The sequence below is a fragment of the Gavialis gangeticus genome, unplaced genomic scaffold (assembly GCF_001723915.1).
Source record: "Gavialis gangeticus isolate Ggan-Ray unplaced genomic scaffold, GavGan_comp1, whole genome shotgun sequence".
Lineage (NCBI taxonomy): Eukaryota > Metazoa > Chordata > Crocodylia > Gavialidae > Gavialis > Gavialis gangeticus.
The window spans coordinates 259,856,368-259,871,594 of NW_017729032.1; the positions used below are offsets into that span (position 1 = coordinate 259,856,368).

Below are 15,227 nucleotides of genomic sequence, written 5' to 3' on the forward strand. Positions count from 1 at the left end.
GGGGGCCCCCCCCCCCCCATGCTCCTGTGGGATGCTCCATCTGGCCCAGCATCACAGCATTCACGAGTTACAGCTGGTACCTCGAAGCATGTAGAAAAAACATTTAAAGCTGTGTCTATGGCCGAATCACTGATTCTCCAAATCAGCATTGAATCTTCAGATTCGGATTCAGCTAAATTGAATCAGGGACAGTGATCTGAATCAACAAATCAAATCACTGTCCCCAGTTTGGGCCGAATCTGAATTGAATACGGCCTGTTTCGCACACCCGTATAGGATGTCGAGCATGAAAATAATCATTTGGTGTTGCTGCTCTTCCAAGAAAGTACTCCACCTCCCCAGTGAGGTGATGCTTAGAAAATCTCTCTCACTGAGTTTACCCATGAAAAAGTATATACCATTAGATAACAGGCTTTTGTTTCTGCAAGCAGGGTAATTACATGGGTGGAAAAAGGAGTCACTGGTTTTCAGACTGGTAAATTGTAGGGGATCAGTGCCATGCATGGAGGAGCAAAATAATTCAAATTTACCACAGGGAGTATCTTTGGGGTATACTCCCTGCCTGATATAAATCCCTAAAATCCACTGGGAAGTTCCTATCAAATCTCTGATCCAACCAGTTGGCAGCACTGATAAAAGGACCACATGGTGGTGGATGACAGAAGGACATGCAGCCAGATGATTAACCAAGAGGCTGAAATATCAGACATAATAGATAAAAAAAAATCAAATGCCTGTTCCATGGTAGTGCACAGTAACCACTACAGAGCAGCTCTTCAGGTCTTCCACTGGCAGGGCAGAAATAGGCTTCTGTTCTGCTTCAGAAGGTACCAAAGAGGATGATTTGGAAGGCAGGTTGAAGAAGCAGCACTTGGTCCATTATTTACATGGATCTCAGGGCCATAAGTTTCTACATGATTGTGTGTAGGAGTTGTTGCTTCTCCAAAGGACCCGGCAGCATTTGTAAAGAAACTTCACTACTCTTGCATTGCCTTGGAGGATTGGTCAGGAGCACAATCTCATCATGAAAATAATAGCCTCCAGAAGTCTTGTTTAGTTTGCCGGGAGATACAAGGGAAATTTCACCCACCACATATTCATAACAGGCAAATGCTGTTTGCATTGCTTTGGATCATAGGCTGTACAGGTCCTGTAAGATTGGGGAAGTGAACAAATTTTGTTCTACTCTGAGGATAAAAGAAATATCAGTGTACTCAAAACCAAAGACAAAGGCAGAGATCTTAGAACAGAAAAGAAAGTATCTTAATAGCTCACTTAAATAATAGATTAAAGATTAAAGAAATATGAAACAATGCTGAAGAAGGAAATATGTCTGCATTCAAACTCAATTTATGAATGACTGGATGAGGATGGCTTGGGGGAGGTGAGCTGCAATTAGTACAGTTGATGGAGAATATCACTGTGGTAGATAAAATGAAAACCTATCCTGAGCACAAATAATACTTTGGGCTTAATCCTTCTCATATGCTGATATTTTACACTAATGCAGTTTTCATTAGTGAAAAGTGAATCAGGATCTGACACTATCATCAAATGAAGACAGTTTGAGTCCATATTACGTCTGAAGGAAATAATTACTCCACTCATTACAAACACTTATTACATTTATTAATGAAAGCTATCCTATATTTTTGTTGCAGACACCAAAGCCAGATGAACTAATGACAACTAACAATTCACTCAACAAAAGCAGTCTCCTTCCACTTATAAAGCATCCCTAAACATTTTTTTTTTTAATTAAAAGATACCAGGAAAATTATTTGCTTAAATATGCATTACATGCATCTCTCAGGGAAGTTCCACCACAATCATTGCTGGGAATATTTGCTACTGGTACTAGTCGTTTGTTGTTTTTGCCATGTGGTCACTTTAGCCATGGTGATCTAGCATCTGCTTCCTGAATTAATAATTCCCAGACCACAAATCACTTTTCCAGTGTATTAATTCAAACATATAAATATTCACATCAGCATTCATGTATGGGTGCATGTTGGCCAGACTGGCTGTAACACTTTTTTTTTCCATCAATCTTTCACTGAAACAAAAAGCTTTCTGGTAGGAATATCCATGACAACAAGTAAATGGGATAGCATATCCTATTGGAATGAATTTGCAGTTTCTACCTGGATGAACACTTGTAAATCCCTTTTTAACCACTATTTACCCATCCTTATTTAGAATCATTCCACCTTTAGGAAACTACAAAACCTTCCCTATTAAAAATAGCCTTTGCATTAAACAGGCTATGCTCACAATACTGGCACTATCAGACTTGATTTAATGAGGAAGGGGCTCAGATTCAGAGCTGGCTGGTGGCAGTAAAAATACTTATGTTACTGACACCCTCCCTGATTCTTTTTGTTTTTGCTTTCACAAGCCAACTTCAGTGAAATGACCTCCAATTCTCATCAGTACAAACAAGGTAACAATGAGATCCTCTAAGCAGAGTTACAAAAATTGCAAAGGCCCCTTAATATTTTCTGTACACGATCATCTGTATTCACAGGGGTTGTTCATTGCATCCCACACCTCTTTAGTCTTTCACACTCCAATCAGCCTTTGATGGAAGAGGTCATTAAACTTTTTTCCCTTGCATTATTTACAGTTAAAATAGGGATAAAAGACGTTTTAGTAAAGCTCAGTGATTAGGTTTTTTCCTGCTTCTGTTGAACAGAGAGGCACAAACAAAACTGAAAAAGGACCAGACATCAGCAGTGACCTTGAAATCCAGGTAGAGTACACCATGTGGGTGTGAGAATGCAGTATGTACCTGTAAAACACCAGCCCAAAACTGTCATCCCACTCCGATTGTGAAAGCAGACTACGATTACAGTACATACCGTACATGCCCTTGAGAATTATCTTCACTGATAGCATGGGTAGCTTATTGATTTCTAAGCATGTGAAGGACCATCAACTGCTCATATCTGATGGATGCTACTATTGCATTGGAAATGTAGGGAAGCCTGTCTCTAAAGTTTCAGCATCCTCTTACAGATGATATTATCAATCATGGGTGCTCATTGTGAAGAGATACTCATGCAAAAAAATACCTTTTCTTTGTACAAGTAAGGGCCCTCCTGTCATGCAAACAAGTGCTGAATTAGCTATTGCTTTGTCAGCTAAAGAAAGTGCTGAGTTTCAATGAAAATTATTAGATTTGTGTGCTGCCAATACAGGAGAGTCGATCCTGACGTGCAGACAGCCTAGGCTGCATGCCCTCTGCTCGACCCCTGGGCCTGTCAGTCATCCGTGACCTACTTTTCAGCTTCGCACATGCTCAGTTGCCCACAAAACCTGACCAGGCGCATGCTCAGTCTTTCTGCAGCATGACATAATCTGACTAGAAATTTCTTTGCAGGATAGGATCTGATTGGTCACTAAAATTCGTATAAAGACCTGTGAGCCCCCACCAAGGGGGAGGTGTGTGGGTGGAGTTGTGGAGAGTTGGGGGAGAGTGAGTGATTAGTTGTCGGAGGTGTGAGCGGTCGTTGGCCTTGTGAGAAGAGAGAGAGCTGCTCGACCTGTTAGCAGAGGCTGCTTTCAGCAGGGACTGCGAAACAGAGAGAGATTGGGATCTCAATCTCCAGGTCCTCTCCTCACGACCCAACAATAGTTTTCGCATTGATTCTACTGGCGTATGACTGATCTCGGCACCGGTTACTGACAACGATTTGGATCACCCTTGACTACCCTGACGACGGTTTTCGGCTTCTTCTACCTGGCACTTGACCTCGGCACGGCTATTCGACCATCCATTTGTCCACTTGGACTGGCGTCACGACTCAGTCTTCGTTCTTCGTCGTTACAGTTTTGTTGTTCGTTCTGTTCCTTTAATGAGCCGTTGACCAGCCCTGGGACTATTAAGTTGAGCAGCCGCCCCTAGCTCCGGCTAGATAGCAAGGGCTCACTTAAGAACCCCGTGGGCCAACGGACCCCTCTGTTGTTTGTATTCACTGTAACTGAAGAGAGCAACTCTACCTACGCCTTCTAAGCGTAAGTCAAATAAATCACCTTTGTTTAAAACCACTACGCTTACGTGCCTCAGAACTCCACGCCAGAAATCCCGCCTGTTCCATATCCAATTTGCCACCACCCGGCCGCCCCACCGTGACCACGACTGTGAGCTTGGCTTGCCAGCTCCAGGGCTGTGACACTGAGAAACTATGAGGATGGATCACAGTCCAAACCCCTGCAAGTAGGGACTTTCTCACCATTTATGCATTATGGCTGAACTGATGTCAGTTGAAGTCTCCATCCTACAAACACAAATATTTCTCATACCTTTATTGCACAATCCACAACTACTGCATCTGAAATGTGACAGCAGTAAATGAGGGACCCAGTGAGCACAGAAGAACAGTAAGGGGTTCCTGGACACAGTTCTTAAGTCTCAGTTTTCACATTTAAAAAGTCAGTCACGTCCCTAACTGTTAAGCTTACAAAGTAAACCTTCAAAATCTGAAGCGACTGTGATAGATGCAGTGTTGACAGCCCTCACAGTTTTACGTGAATCTTACCACATTTGGTGTTTTAATTGAAACTCCAGATTCTAGAGGTAGGGGATTAGGTCAGTCTCTACATTCAATTAATAAAACAAAACTTGTTTCCATCCTTCACAGTTGCGGAGGAAAGTGGGCAAATTTGATTCAAGTGCAAAATCAAGAGGCTCCAGAACCAGAGGGAAAAGAAAAAGAATGCTTAAGATGTTATGATATTGATTTTAAGGTAATCAAATTCCATCTCATTATATTGGTGGATGAAGGGTGATTCGTGATTCTTGAATGTGTGGAGTTCCCACTGTTGCCCGAGTATGAAGAGAGCCTGCTACAACAGCAGCTCTGAGAATTACCCCCCACCTCCCCTTTATTTCACTGCTTGGTAACTCAGAAGCTACTGGCAATATTTAAATGTCAGCACAATGATTTCAAAGCTCCTCAAATAATTTAAGAAACAGGAGGAAGTGATATTCTTATAAAGATTTATAGTAGTATGAGCCAAAATGAGAATGATGATAAGGGCTTTCAAACTGGGCCCTGGAAAGTAAATTAAGAAGAGGTAGGTCCTTAATGCCACAGGACAGTGTTACAGAGGGACACGTGACTCATTTTATTTTTCTAAAGGCAGGGAACTCAACTTTCACAATCTTGAGAAAGTCATGAGGGAAGCAACTAAATGTTACAGCAAAGTGCATGGGAGTAGCTATGAGGAGCCTACAAAGAGAGGCAGCAGGATATGAATAGACAGGTATTCATAGGTAGTTTGTAATAATGTCAGATATCAATATGGATTGAATACCCTAGTAATGTTTTGCTGAGATTTCCCATTACCCCTGCTGTACCTCTACCAGCTGCGGCAAACAAGGGAGTGTCAGTTTAGCTGAAGGATGTGTAGGTCAGCCTTTTAAACTTTATGCCAAGCTAACAGGACAATGCTTATAGTATGCAGCCTCTTTTAGTTGCTATCACTGATGGACCTGAACCAAAGTAAGCAAAATGGGAAATTTTGGCAAAAGCTTCCAGAAGTAAATACAGCCTATAGTTCTATTATACCTATTTATACAGAAGTGTTTCACTAATGCCAAGACAGTTCCAACTGTTCTCAGCTGTGTTTTTCAGCAAACTGCATCACAAGCAAAGCTCTCTAACAATTAGTTATGTTGGCAGCCAGCATTACATTGCAGCTAGTAAGACACATATAGTAACTGAATGTGACATGCCACTATAATGATGGATCAAACCAGGACATTTCAAAAGACAAAGTGTTCTGATATGAGAGGCTTAAAGAGGTACTAAAGAATTTATGGAGAATGAAACACAACTTTGGGGAGGGTGATGAAATTATCTGTCTCACCAAAAGCAAACACTGAGCCAAATGGCAGGGCTCACGTAATCCTATAGCACTGACAGACAGCCATGTTGTGAAGTCTCATTGCATTCATCATCTTAATTAAAGTTGAGCTGAACTGATTTCATCACGTTAGTAACAGCAGAAACCTTCACTGAGAGGAGTTTAAAATATTTCAAAAGATTTAAGCTCTAGAAGTTTTTCTTTAAAATATGTATGAAACGGTGCTGGCGAACAGAGCTAGCAAGTGGAATCTTTGACAAATTCTATGGATAATGGAAGTTTGATAAAGTTTTGTCAGTAGCATTTACTTCCTTCAACTATTTTTCGATTTTTCATTAGAAAACCAAAGAAAGGGAGAATTTTTCAGTGAAAAGTTTTTATTTGCCAAACACCCAAACCATTTCAGTTTTTGTGGGGGTTTTCTAGATGAAAAGTTAAATTTGCCTATTAATAATATCACACGCAATCCAACCAGCTCTGTTATTGAGAAGATTAATGGCCTGATCTTATGGTTTGCTTAATGCTCCCAGCTTCCACTTAATATTAAGGAGACTGGAGAAATCTCAGCTCCTTAAAAGTGTAGCTAATCACCTTGTTGGATAAAACTTTGCCTTATAGAAGAGCTTGGAACTAGGTAGGAGATATACTGGTACGATGTCTATGTAACTGCCCGTTGTGGATTGGGTGTGGAACGAGAGCCACTTGCAGGCAGTTTGTTGTTATGTTGTGTAGAGTTTCACCACTCTAAACAATGATGATGGAGACTGACTAAAGCAGACTCTGTCCTGGGGTGGTATGACAGTAAGTGAAAAACTAAGTTGTCTACAGATGCTTCCAAGGAGGGTATGATGAAATCCTTTTGCAACAGCATAGTAAACACTACAGACTAGCAGTGCATGCACTGAGGAAGATAACCAAACTATACATCAATATATTAATATTGCTGGTGATACCTAAGGTTGAATCATTTTAAATTTATGGTGTGAAATCCCTCAGAGTTTGGGAACCACTGCTCTAGAGCATATGCCAACAGTGAAGTGGAATGAAGCCTAGAGGCAGCTCATGTACATATCATTATAATTAAAATGTGGACTGTGATTTGTCCTCAGCTGTAGCTCTAGCACAGTCTTCAGAGAGTAAACTAACATTATAAACACATGGTGGTGGACACCATGTACCAAATAGTCCAAGTAATTAATATCTCTTTAAGACAGCTTTCAGAATGAAGGAATTTAGTTTAAAGATCCCCATATGATAATTCTTTACCTATTATAGAAAAAGTATTTTGGAAAGGATACATGATAGTCATTTTGGGATTGTAAAATCTAAGGAAGGGCCAAAAATGTTGTATACTAACCTCAAAAAAAAGACAACATTCAAAAGATGGGGTAAAACTTGTCACATATACCAAAGATTTGGGAAAGACAAGATAAAGAATCAGTGATGATTATGCAGGAAAAAATTGAGTACAGTCATCATAGACTTGTTTGTATCAGCTGGACTACTATTATCTCTTCCCTGAGATATACGCACTAGATGTTACTATAACCAAACAGGTGTTTATGTATACCAAGTCCATTTTTGCTAGATGTGCTATATCTGACGTCATGATGCATGATCAGGAGCCATAGTTTAACTTCTCTACAGCGACATACAGATTTGGACATACTGAACACCGGTAGAAAATGTTACTAAAATTAAAAAGTGCTTATTTAAAGTCAGACTCTGATCTGAATCAAACATCTCTAAATTACAGCATGTCATCAGTAAAGTGTGGCTTGTTACCTGTACTGGCACTGGGTTCAACATAGCACTGTCAAAAACAGATGTCAGAGCCCCTCAGGACTTGCATAAATATGTAAGTCAGGGGTCTACCCAATTTGAGAAGGCAAGTGGATGATTTTACAGACAGATTGCAGGGCAGGGCAGGGCACCATTTTCACAAGCTTATCGCAGCAGACCCCCCTCCCCCCCATGCCTCTGATTGACTGAGGTCCCCAGTGGCCCTGCATGCCACCACTGATTGCCAGAGGGCCGCACTGCTGATTGGTGGAGAGGGGCAGGGCCACACAACAGACAGCCCTCTCAGCCAATCACCAGCAAGGGGCAGGGGTGGCAGCCATCTTGCCTACTCCCCTTCATGCTAGCACCTTCTCCAAGCCCTGGAGTGGTGGGAGATACGGAGCACTGAGCCAGCCATTTTGCTCAGACTAGCAACCACCTGGCTGAAACAGGCTAAAATAGCTGAGCTCCAGGACATGGCACAACCAGAAAATAACATACTTAATGCTGCCTGACAACATCAGCCTAGGTGTTTCAGAAGAGACCCACAGGCATATGTGACAATACAGGGCACCTAAAAAATGAATGCGTGTTGCTAGCTATTACAGGATTTCAAATGCTATTGGATTAATGTTGATTGTTAATTGTCATCCCTGTTAATTTTACTTGGAAGGTATGGGGAACTGGATCTTTAAGAGGTGGTGGCTTGCCCCATTTGGATCAGATTGTCATCTTATGCACCAGTTTATAATGCTGATCAAATAGAAATTTGCCTTGCCTCTGAGTGATCACTGAATAACATGTAGTTTGGGTATATGTAAATATTCTGACGGGACCCAGTAGATCCAGACTCTATTACCTGCTCAGCATCAGACAGTAGGAAAATAAAAATTATCCATAGCCCATCTACACATCCACAATTCATTTATTTAAGACTCTTTAAAGAGGAACATTTTAAGATTTATGAGATTTCCGCTACATTGTCTCTGTTAACGTGGCAGATTTTAGTGTTTGTGCGACCCTGATCAAATTACTTAAGCCCAGATACTAAGAGTGTTTCGGTATTTAGCTGATACTGAAATTATATCAGGTAGGTGATTGCTTTTACAAATCTGGTCACAGGGTCCAAGCAGACTTTGCCCTTGTGCCACCATAAAAATGTTTATAGTGGCACAAGCTGTGAGCAAACAGACACCCTAACCCCTTGTCATGTTCAAAGTGCCCCCCCAAAATTGCTGCAACCAAAGGTAGTCACAGTTTTGGCACTTTAAATGAGAGGATGTTCATTTGCTTATTGAGCACCGTAGGAAATTCCCCTGTGGGGGGGGGGGGAGGGGGGGCTCCCATGGCATGCATATCAGGCTTCCACACCCTGACTGGGGGTACATGTCCAGAGACTGCTGCTCCCTGACTTGGGGCACAGCACCCAGGGCCATAGTCCCACAGGATCAGGCCCCTGAGCAGCAGGGACCAATGCTGCTGCAGTACAATGGCCCTGATGACATCAGTAAATGCCACTGAAGTGTATCAGCTGTGCTGAGACGCATCCTGGCACAGCTGATCCTGCTCCAACGGTGCTGTCTGTTTATAGCCTTAGTCCCCCCTTTCCTCCCATTTCCCTAACTATAAAAGTGGAGACAATATTTTTCTACCTCACTGGGGTACTATGAAGACAAATAAATACAGGAAAGATTGTGATATTCCCAGACACTATGTATGGCACGGAAGAAATGTAACATATTTCATGCTGCATACAAATACATAATAGACAAACAGGTGCGGCATAACTTTTACAAGATGCCTGAGATTGTCAATGAAGGATTTCACTTGAAACATTACACAGTATGAGTCCAAATATGTACAATAAAAAGTAAATCTAACATCAGGCCCCTATGTTTCCCAACTAGGATATACTGCAGTGCCTGACAGTTATGCAAACCACAAAAAAAAGAAAAGAAAGTCAAAAGGCCACTGGCTTTCTAAAGCCCATTTATAGTATACATACACCGAAGGCCAAGAGTGTAAGGTGTTCCCACATCCATACTGTCTCAGCAAAGCATGGTCCTTTGGTACAGAGTAATGTAAGTGACAGAGCAGAGTGTGTACCTACTAAAAATGGAAACATTCAAACAGAAACCAATGATTTTTTGCTAGAGCAGACTACAGCTATCATTTCTGTCCTCTAGTGTAACTAGATGGTTCTCCTGCAGTTCTAAGCATTTATTCACCATGGATATATTTTTACACTGGGGCTGATGCAAAGAGCTCAAAGAACTGATTCTGCCCCTCAACAATGAACAGGTACCATAAAGGAGATGACATGGGATGAGGAGAATTTCCTCTGACACTGAAACATTATGCAGCCAATGTAGCCAGGGATAAGGCCAGAGGATGGAAGGAATTTGAGGTAGAGGTCCTCAAGGCAAGGAGGATCTTGGGCTAATAGGCAACAATGAAGAGGCAACTATGAAGGGGCTGCTCTAAGTTTAGAGTGACCCCAGGGTTGCTCAGACTTAAATGAAGGGGAAGGTATATTAGCTTCCATAGCAGTAGAGAAAACCAGCACTGGAAAGGTACCACTTCCTGTCCCATTCTTGTGCTCTGAATTACACTTTATGCACTGTGTCCCTCCAGAAGTACAGCAAAAATCTGCCCTTCGGATTCTCTTTCATTGTTAACCAGTGGTCTCAGGATAAATGGCATCTCTATTGCAGCAGCACCTTCTATTTTATGGACAGACAAGGTTCTTTGGGTGAATGTGATATCTTTTATTAGACTAACTAAATATTTGTAAAAATTGTTCTTTGCAAGCTTTTAGGTACAAACACCCTTCTTAGTTGGTCTAATAAAAGATATCACATTTACTCAGAGAACCTTGTCTGCCTATGCCCTTAGACCAACACAGCTATAACCAACACCCGTGAAACATGGAAGATGTCTATATTATGTAAGTATTTATCTTCCAATCATCCCTGCAGTGTCTGAATTCTTACTGGGAATTAAGGGCTCTCAGATCCTTGCAGGAAGCACTTAGTAGCTTCCATGATCTCTGGCTCCTGCTTTGGGATGATGATAAAAATCCAACTGCTCACTCGCAGCTGCAGCAGCAGTGCCCCTTTAACTGAACTCTTCTTTGATATTCCAAGCCCCGCTGAGCCTGTGGAAATCAGGTTCATAACAGCAGCTGCAGCCATTAGCTTTCTCTTTTGTGATTTCCATCATTATCATGCTGTTTGCGAACTTCATTTTAAATGACTAGACTATGGGCTAGGAAAGATGAGACTTCAGTGAGATAAAGCACATGTAACACACAAAAAAAGTATGACAAATCGCAATGGCAAGGTTGGGCTAATAGCTTGTTAGCTAGTGAAATGAAATCGCTGCTGAGAGAAAACAGACAGCATTATATGCTCACAGCCCTTTGATGGAGACAAGAGACAGAGGCGATGAAGCCCCTTCCCTTTCATCCCACATGCTGGTTTAGTGCATGCAAGTCATTACACTTAGAACAAAACCACCAGCGTTGTATAGGAAAACTGCACCCACTTGGCTCCAGCCAGCAGGATTGAAGTCCAGCCAGCAAGGAGCAAAGATGACTGTGGAGAAAAGCCTGAGCCACGCTTCGAAGAAGTATTTAATTTTAAATGGCATTTCTGAGAGTAGCGCTTCAAAGCAATGGTTTGTTATTCCTCACACATACACAAAGAGCAGCCATGGCCTAAAATTACTCTTATTTGAATATAAAGCACATAGCAAAAAAGACAAAAAATGCATACACCTGTCTAAGGCCTGCTCTACACCTGTTAATTGGACTGGTAGCCTTATTTCCTGTAGAGGTGGGGGGTTTTCACCAATATAATTATGCCAGTGCAAGCCCTAATGAACAATTCTGCATTGTGCTGAGAAGCATTACAATGGAGCACAGCACGTATCCTCTATATGTGCTGCTTCCCGCAAAAAGGGTACGGTGCAAGATGGCTGCCTTGGAGTGGCACTGGGCATGTGCCAATCAGCATACCTGGGAGCGAATGAATCGACATGCACCCAGAATATCTACAGTGGCACTTTTTAGCATGGACAGTGTAGGGAGGCCCAGTGTGGAAAGAACTATACTATGGGTAATACTGGGAGAGCTTATTCCCATTAGTGTATGAGCGTATTAATGGTATAAATACATTTCTACTGATATAGCTGCATCCCCATTAGAGGGCTGTACTATTTCAACTATAACAGCATAAGAACTGCACAACTTTTGAAGTCAGGGGTCTAATCTATGCTACAAAACTTTGTCAGCATAATTCTAGATATGGCAGCAAACTTTCATACTCAAAGCCTTTCTGCAGCTGTGGAACCCTTTTCTTCAGCAACAGTTACCCCATCTTCATTTGGCAGAATATGCTTCTCTCAACAGGGAGGCCAACGGAGAGAAAGGCCCTGTATTTTCTGATTCCTTCAACAGTTGGAGCCTTCAAAATGCACTCCGTGTCCTGGTGGCAAAGCTGCTGAGTGGAGCTGTGCAAATCCACCAGGAATGAATGGGTGTGTGTGTACTGGTGGTCTGGCATTTGCGGCTACTATCTGCCATTAGATGTTCTTCCAGCAGAGGAAGACAGGTACAGACATAGCTCTGCTGATTTACATCAGCTGAAAATCTAGTTCTTGGCATGGGCAACTGGTGCCTGCTAAGTCAGGGGGGGCACTTGCCCCCCCAGTGGCCAGTCAGCAACCAGGGGGAGGGGGTCCCCCATAGCCAATTGCACTGACTGGGAAGTGCCAGGGACACACACAGACGTGCCAGGGGCACTTCTCCTGGTGCCCTACTCCCCTGCCTGTCACCTAAGCAGGGAATGCTGGCTGTCAGGGAGTGCACCAGTACTCTCAGGGGGTGCATGTGCACCCCCATGCACCTGCTATGCATCACCACTGGCTCTTGGAATACAAGGGGCCAGCCAACAGTCCTCAGTGCACAGCTTCCTAGAAGGCATATACTTGGGTAGGCCAAGAACATGCTGTGGTGCCACAGCACATGGCCAGGCATTGACAAGGAGAGTTAAAGATACTTGATGACAACATACCAAAGCAGTACAGTTGTTTTTTTTGTTTTTGGGGTGAGGGGTCGGGGAGAGGAGGAACTTGGCATAAGAATATACCCCTTTGTTTCCCACACCCATACCATCCCATTTCTTACATAGTCCTGTCTTTGAAAGAGAGGTGATTAGTCATATTAACCTGAAGTCAGGCAGAAGGTAGGGCAGGGTGGCTGCCTTACAGACCAGTTAGTCTTTGAAAGAGAAGGCCATTTACAGAGCAATGCTCTGGATGGGGATGATGATTATTATAGCCAATGAAGTTTCTTTTACCAGTCTAAAAGCACAGGTTCCTTACTTGACCACTTAGTTTTCCCTGCCAGCAACAGCCCTTCACACGTGTGCTTCCAGCTGTCTGCTGTTTGGCAGGGCTGAAGTTCTGCAACCCTGGGGAAACACAGCACACTGTTTGCCTTGCTCCTGCACAGCTAATTGTCTTGGATGACTCTTTATTTATATACATAATTTACTCAGTGGCAATTGCCAAAAAGGCACCTGGGCCTTGTGCATAATATAATAATGAAATGCTGGCTCTAATGACCCATACACAATGCGCAGGGCACCAACACCTCCTCTAATTCCCTTACCCATCTGTGCTGAAGGGTAGATTAAATGTTGAATGGTTAATGCTGGAAAGATCCAGAAAGGAGTGACTTACTAGCCCTGAAAACAACTCTAGAGGGGATTCTTATGGGCATGCGAAGGGACAATACTCTGCAGCTGCGACTTCACTGCTGAGGTCTATTTACATTATTTTCACTGGCGTAATAGCCCTGTACATCTCTATTACAGCTGGTTGAATTATTTGTCACAAACAGTTTATCCATCATATTTAAACTGTTTTCCGGTTTGAATTGTAAAACACTTGGGGCCATGTCTTAAGACAGACTAATATTTTGGTCACTCGGGTTTGTTTAGCACATACCTTGGGCAAAACTGCTTCAATTTACCGATTGTTCGGGTTTCATTCCTAACTTTGTGCTTAACCACAGAAACATAACTTTGATTACATATATTTTTGGAAGGGATGAGCTGATTTTCATAGATTTCATAGACATTAGGGCTGGAAGGGACCTTGGAAGATCAATGCAAAGTTTTCAGAACACCAGACCATAATCTAATCTTATACAAGATATTTAGCTTAGATTTCCAAACCCTTTTAAATCCATTAAAGGTAACAGATGTTTTTGACTGATGTGTTTTTATATCCTAGGTGTCCCAAGAGAGGCATTGTGAGCTTTGAATACAAATTAAGATATTTTATTCTCATCAGGAATATGACAGCCGGTTTTGTTTGACATAGTATATTAACTCATTGTTTGACATAGTTTATTAAAAAAAAAATCAAAAAATTGAAATACTGAGAGCAAGTTAGTCAAAATATAGTTTAAGTCTCTGTCGTGTATACTTTATCTACCAGTAATTCTCCCAATAACTTCATTTTGTACATAACTTAGCCAAAGAGTTTATATTTTATAGCAAGGAATCATCTGTTAAAGAAAGATCTGCCTTGGTATCATTCATCACAATTCTCTCTAGGTTTCACAAGTCTCCAGAAACATCTAGGGAACCCATCCTGCACCACTTTTGTGAATAGCCCTTGTTTGCACATGTAGTCCTACTGGTATCCAAGATTTGAATTTTCTGGATTCTGGATTTTTGCAGGATGAGGATCAATTTAGTAGCATGGTGGCCTAAGGGCACTTGAGAAGTGATCAGAGGTGAAACTTAAAAACAATGTTTGTGGTGCCATTGTCCATGCTCTCCTTGTTCTGTGGATAGAGGACTTTTGTCTCTAAAAGTGTCAGTTCAGAACTGCTGCACACAAATAAAATTGCAAGTAGACTAATTGTTATGTTCCTGTGCTAAGATAGTGTGCGCCAAATCTAAGCCTGGAATATTAATTCTGTATCCAAGTCATATATGAGCAATATTTTTGTCAGGTGTTCTTGGCAGCAACAACAGCCCAATTCAAATACCTAGGGGTTCTTTTAAAATGTAATACACACCACCAGCTCAGGTCCCCACACAGGAAACTAGGGAAAAATTAAAGAGCTTCCCTTACCACTTTAAACAGCCTAAGACCTTCCTTCTTGCCAGCACTAAGTCTGGGTGTAAAACAAGGAAAACTTTGTGGAGAAAGTAAAAAGCAATGCTGCATTAAGTGTGTGTGGGGTGGGGGGGGCAGGGAGAGCATTAAACCAACCATATGTGTATACAAATAATAAATAAATGTCTGTACCCATAGTACCTTTAGCAGTAGGTCTTTGCTTTGGTTTTCTGAGCAGCCTATTGCTACTTCTCCCCTCCCCAGCAATGCACTCATAGTTTGTTGTCAATCATCAACAAAGCCCTACTAGACAATATGTGTATGCAGATTTGTCTGCAGCCCATTAGGGAAGGGTGGTCTATCCAGTGCTGAGCCGCTGTGTTGTGTCCATCTGCCTCCATACCATCAATCACCACTACAGTTTGTCTGCGCCTGTT

At 42.1% G+C, this 15,227-nt stretch overlaps 1 long non-coding RNA gene across 2 annotated transcripts in view; it reads right to left on the reverse strand.

The window, feature by feature from the left end:
- LOC109303558 overlaps positions 1-15,227 on the reverse strand; it is a 184,343-nt gene that overhangs the window by 122,316 nt on the left and 46,800 nt on the right. The window contains exons 1-2 of one of the 2 annotated variants that reach the window (XR_002099156.1): positions 14,992-15,030; positions 13,039-13,127 (exon numbers count right to left, since the gene is read on the reverse strand). The exons of the other annotated variant lie outside the window; for it this stretch is intronic. This is a non-coding gene — a long non-coding RNA (uncharacterized LOC109303558). Of the gene's footprint in view, positions 1-13,038; positions 13,128-14,991; positions 15,031-15,227 lie in introns of those variants that run through there. 2 annotated transcript variants of the gene reach the window in all.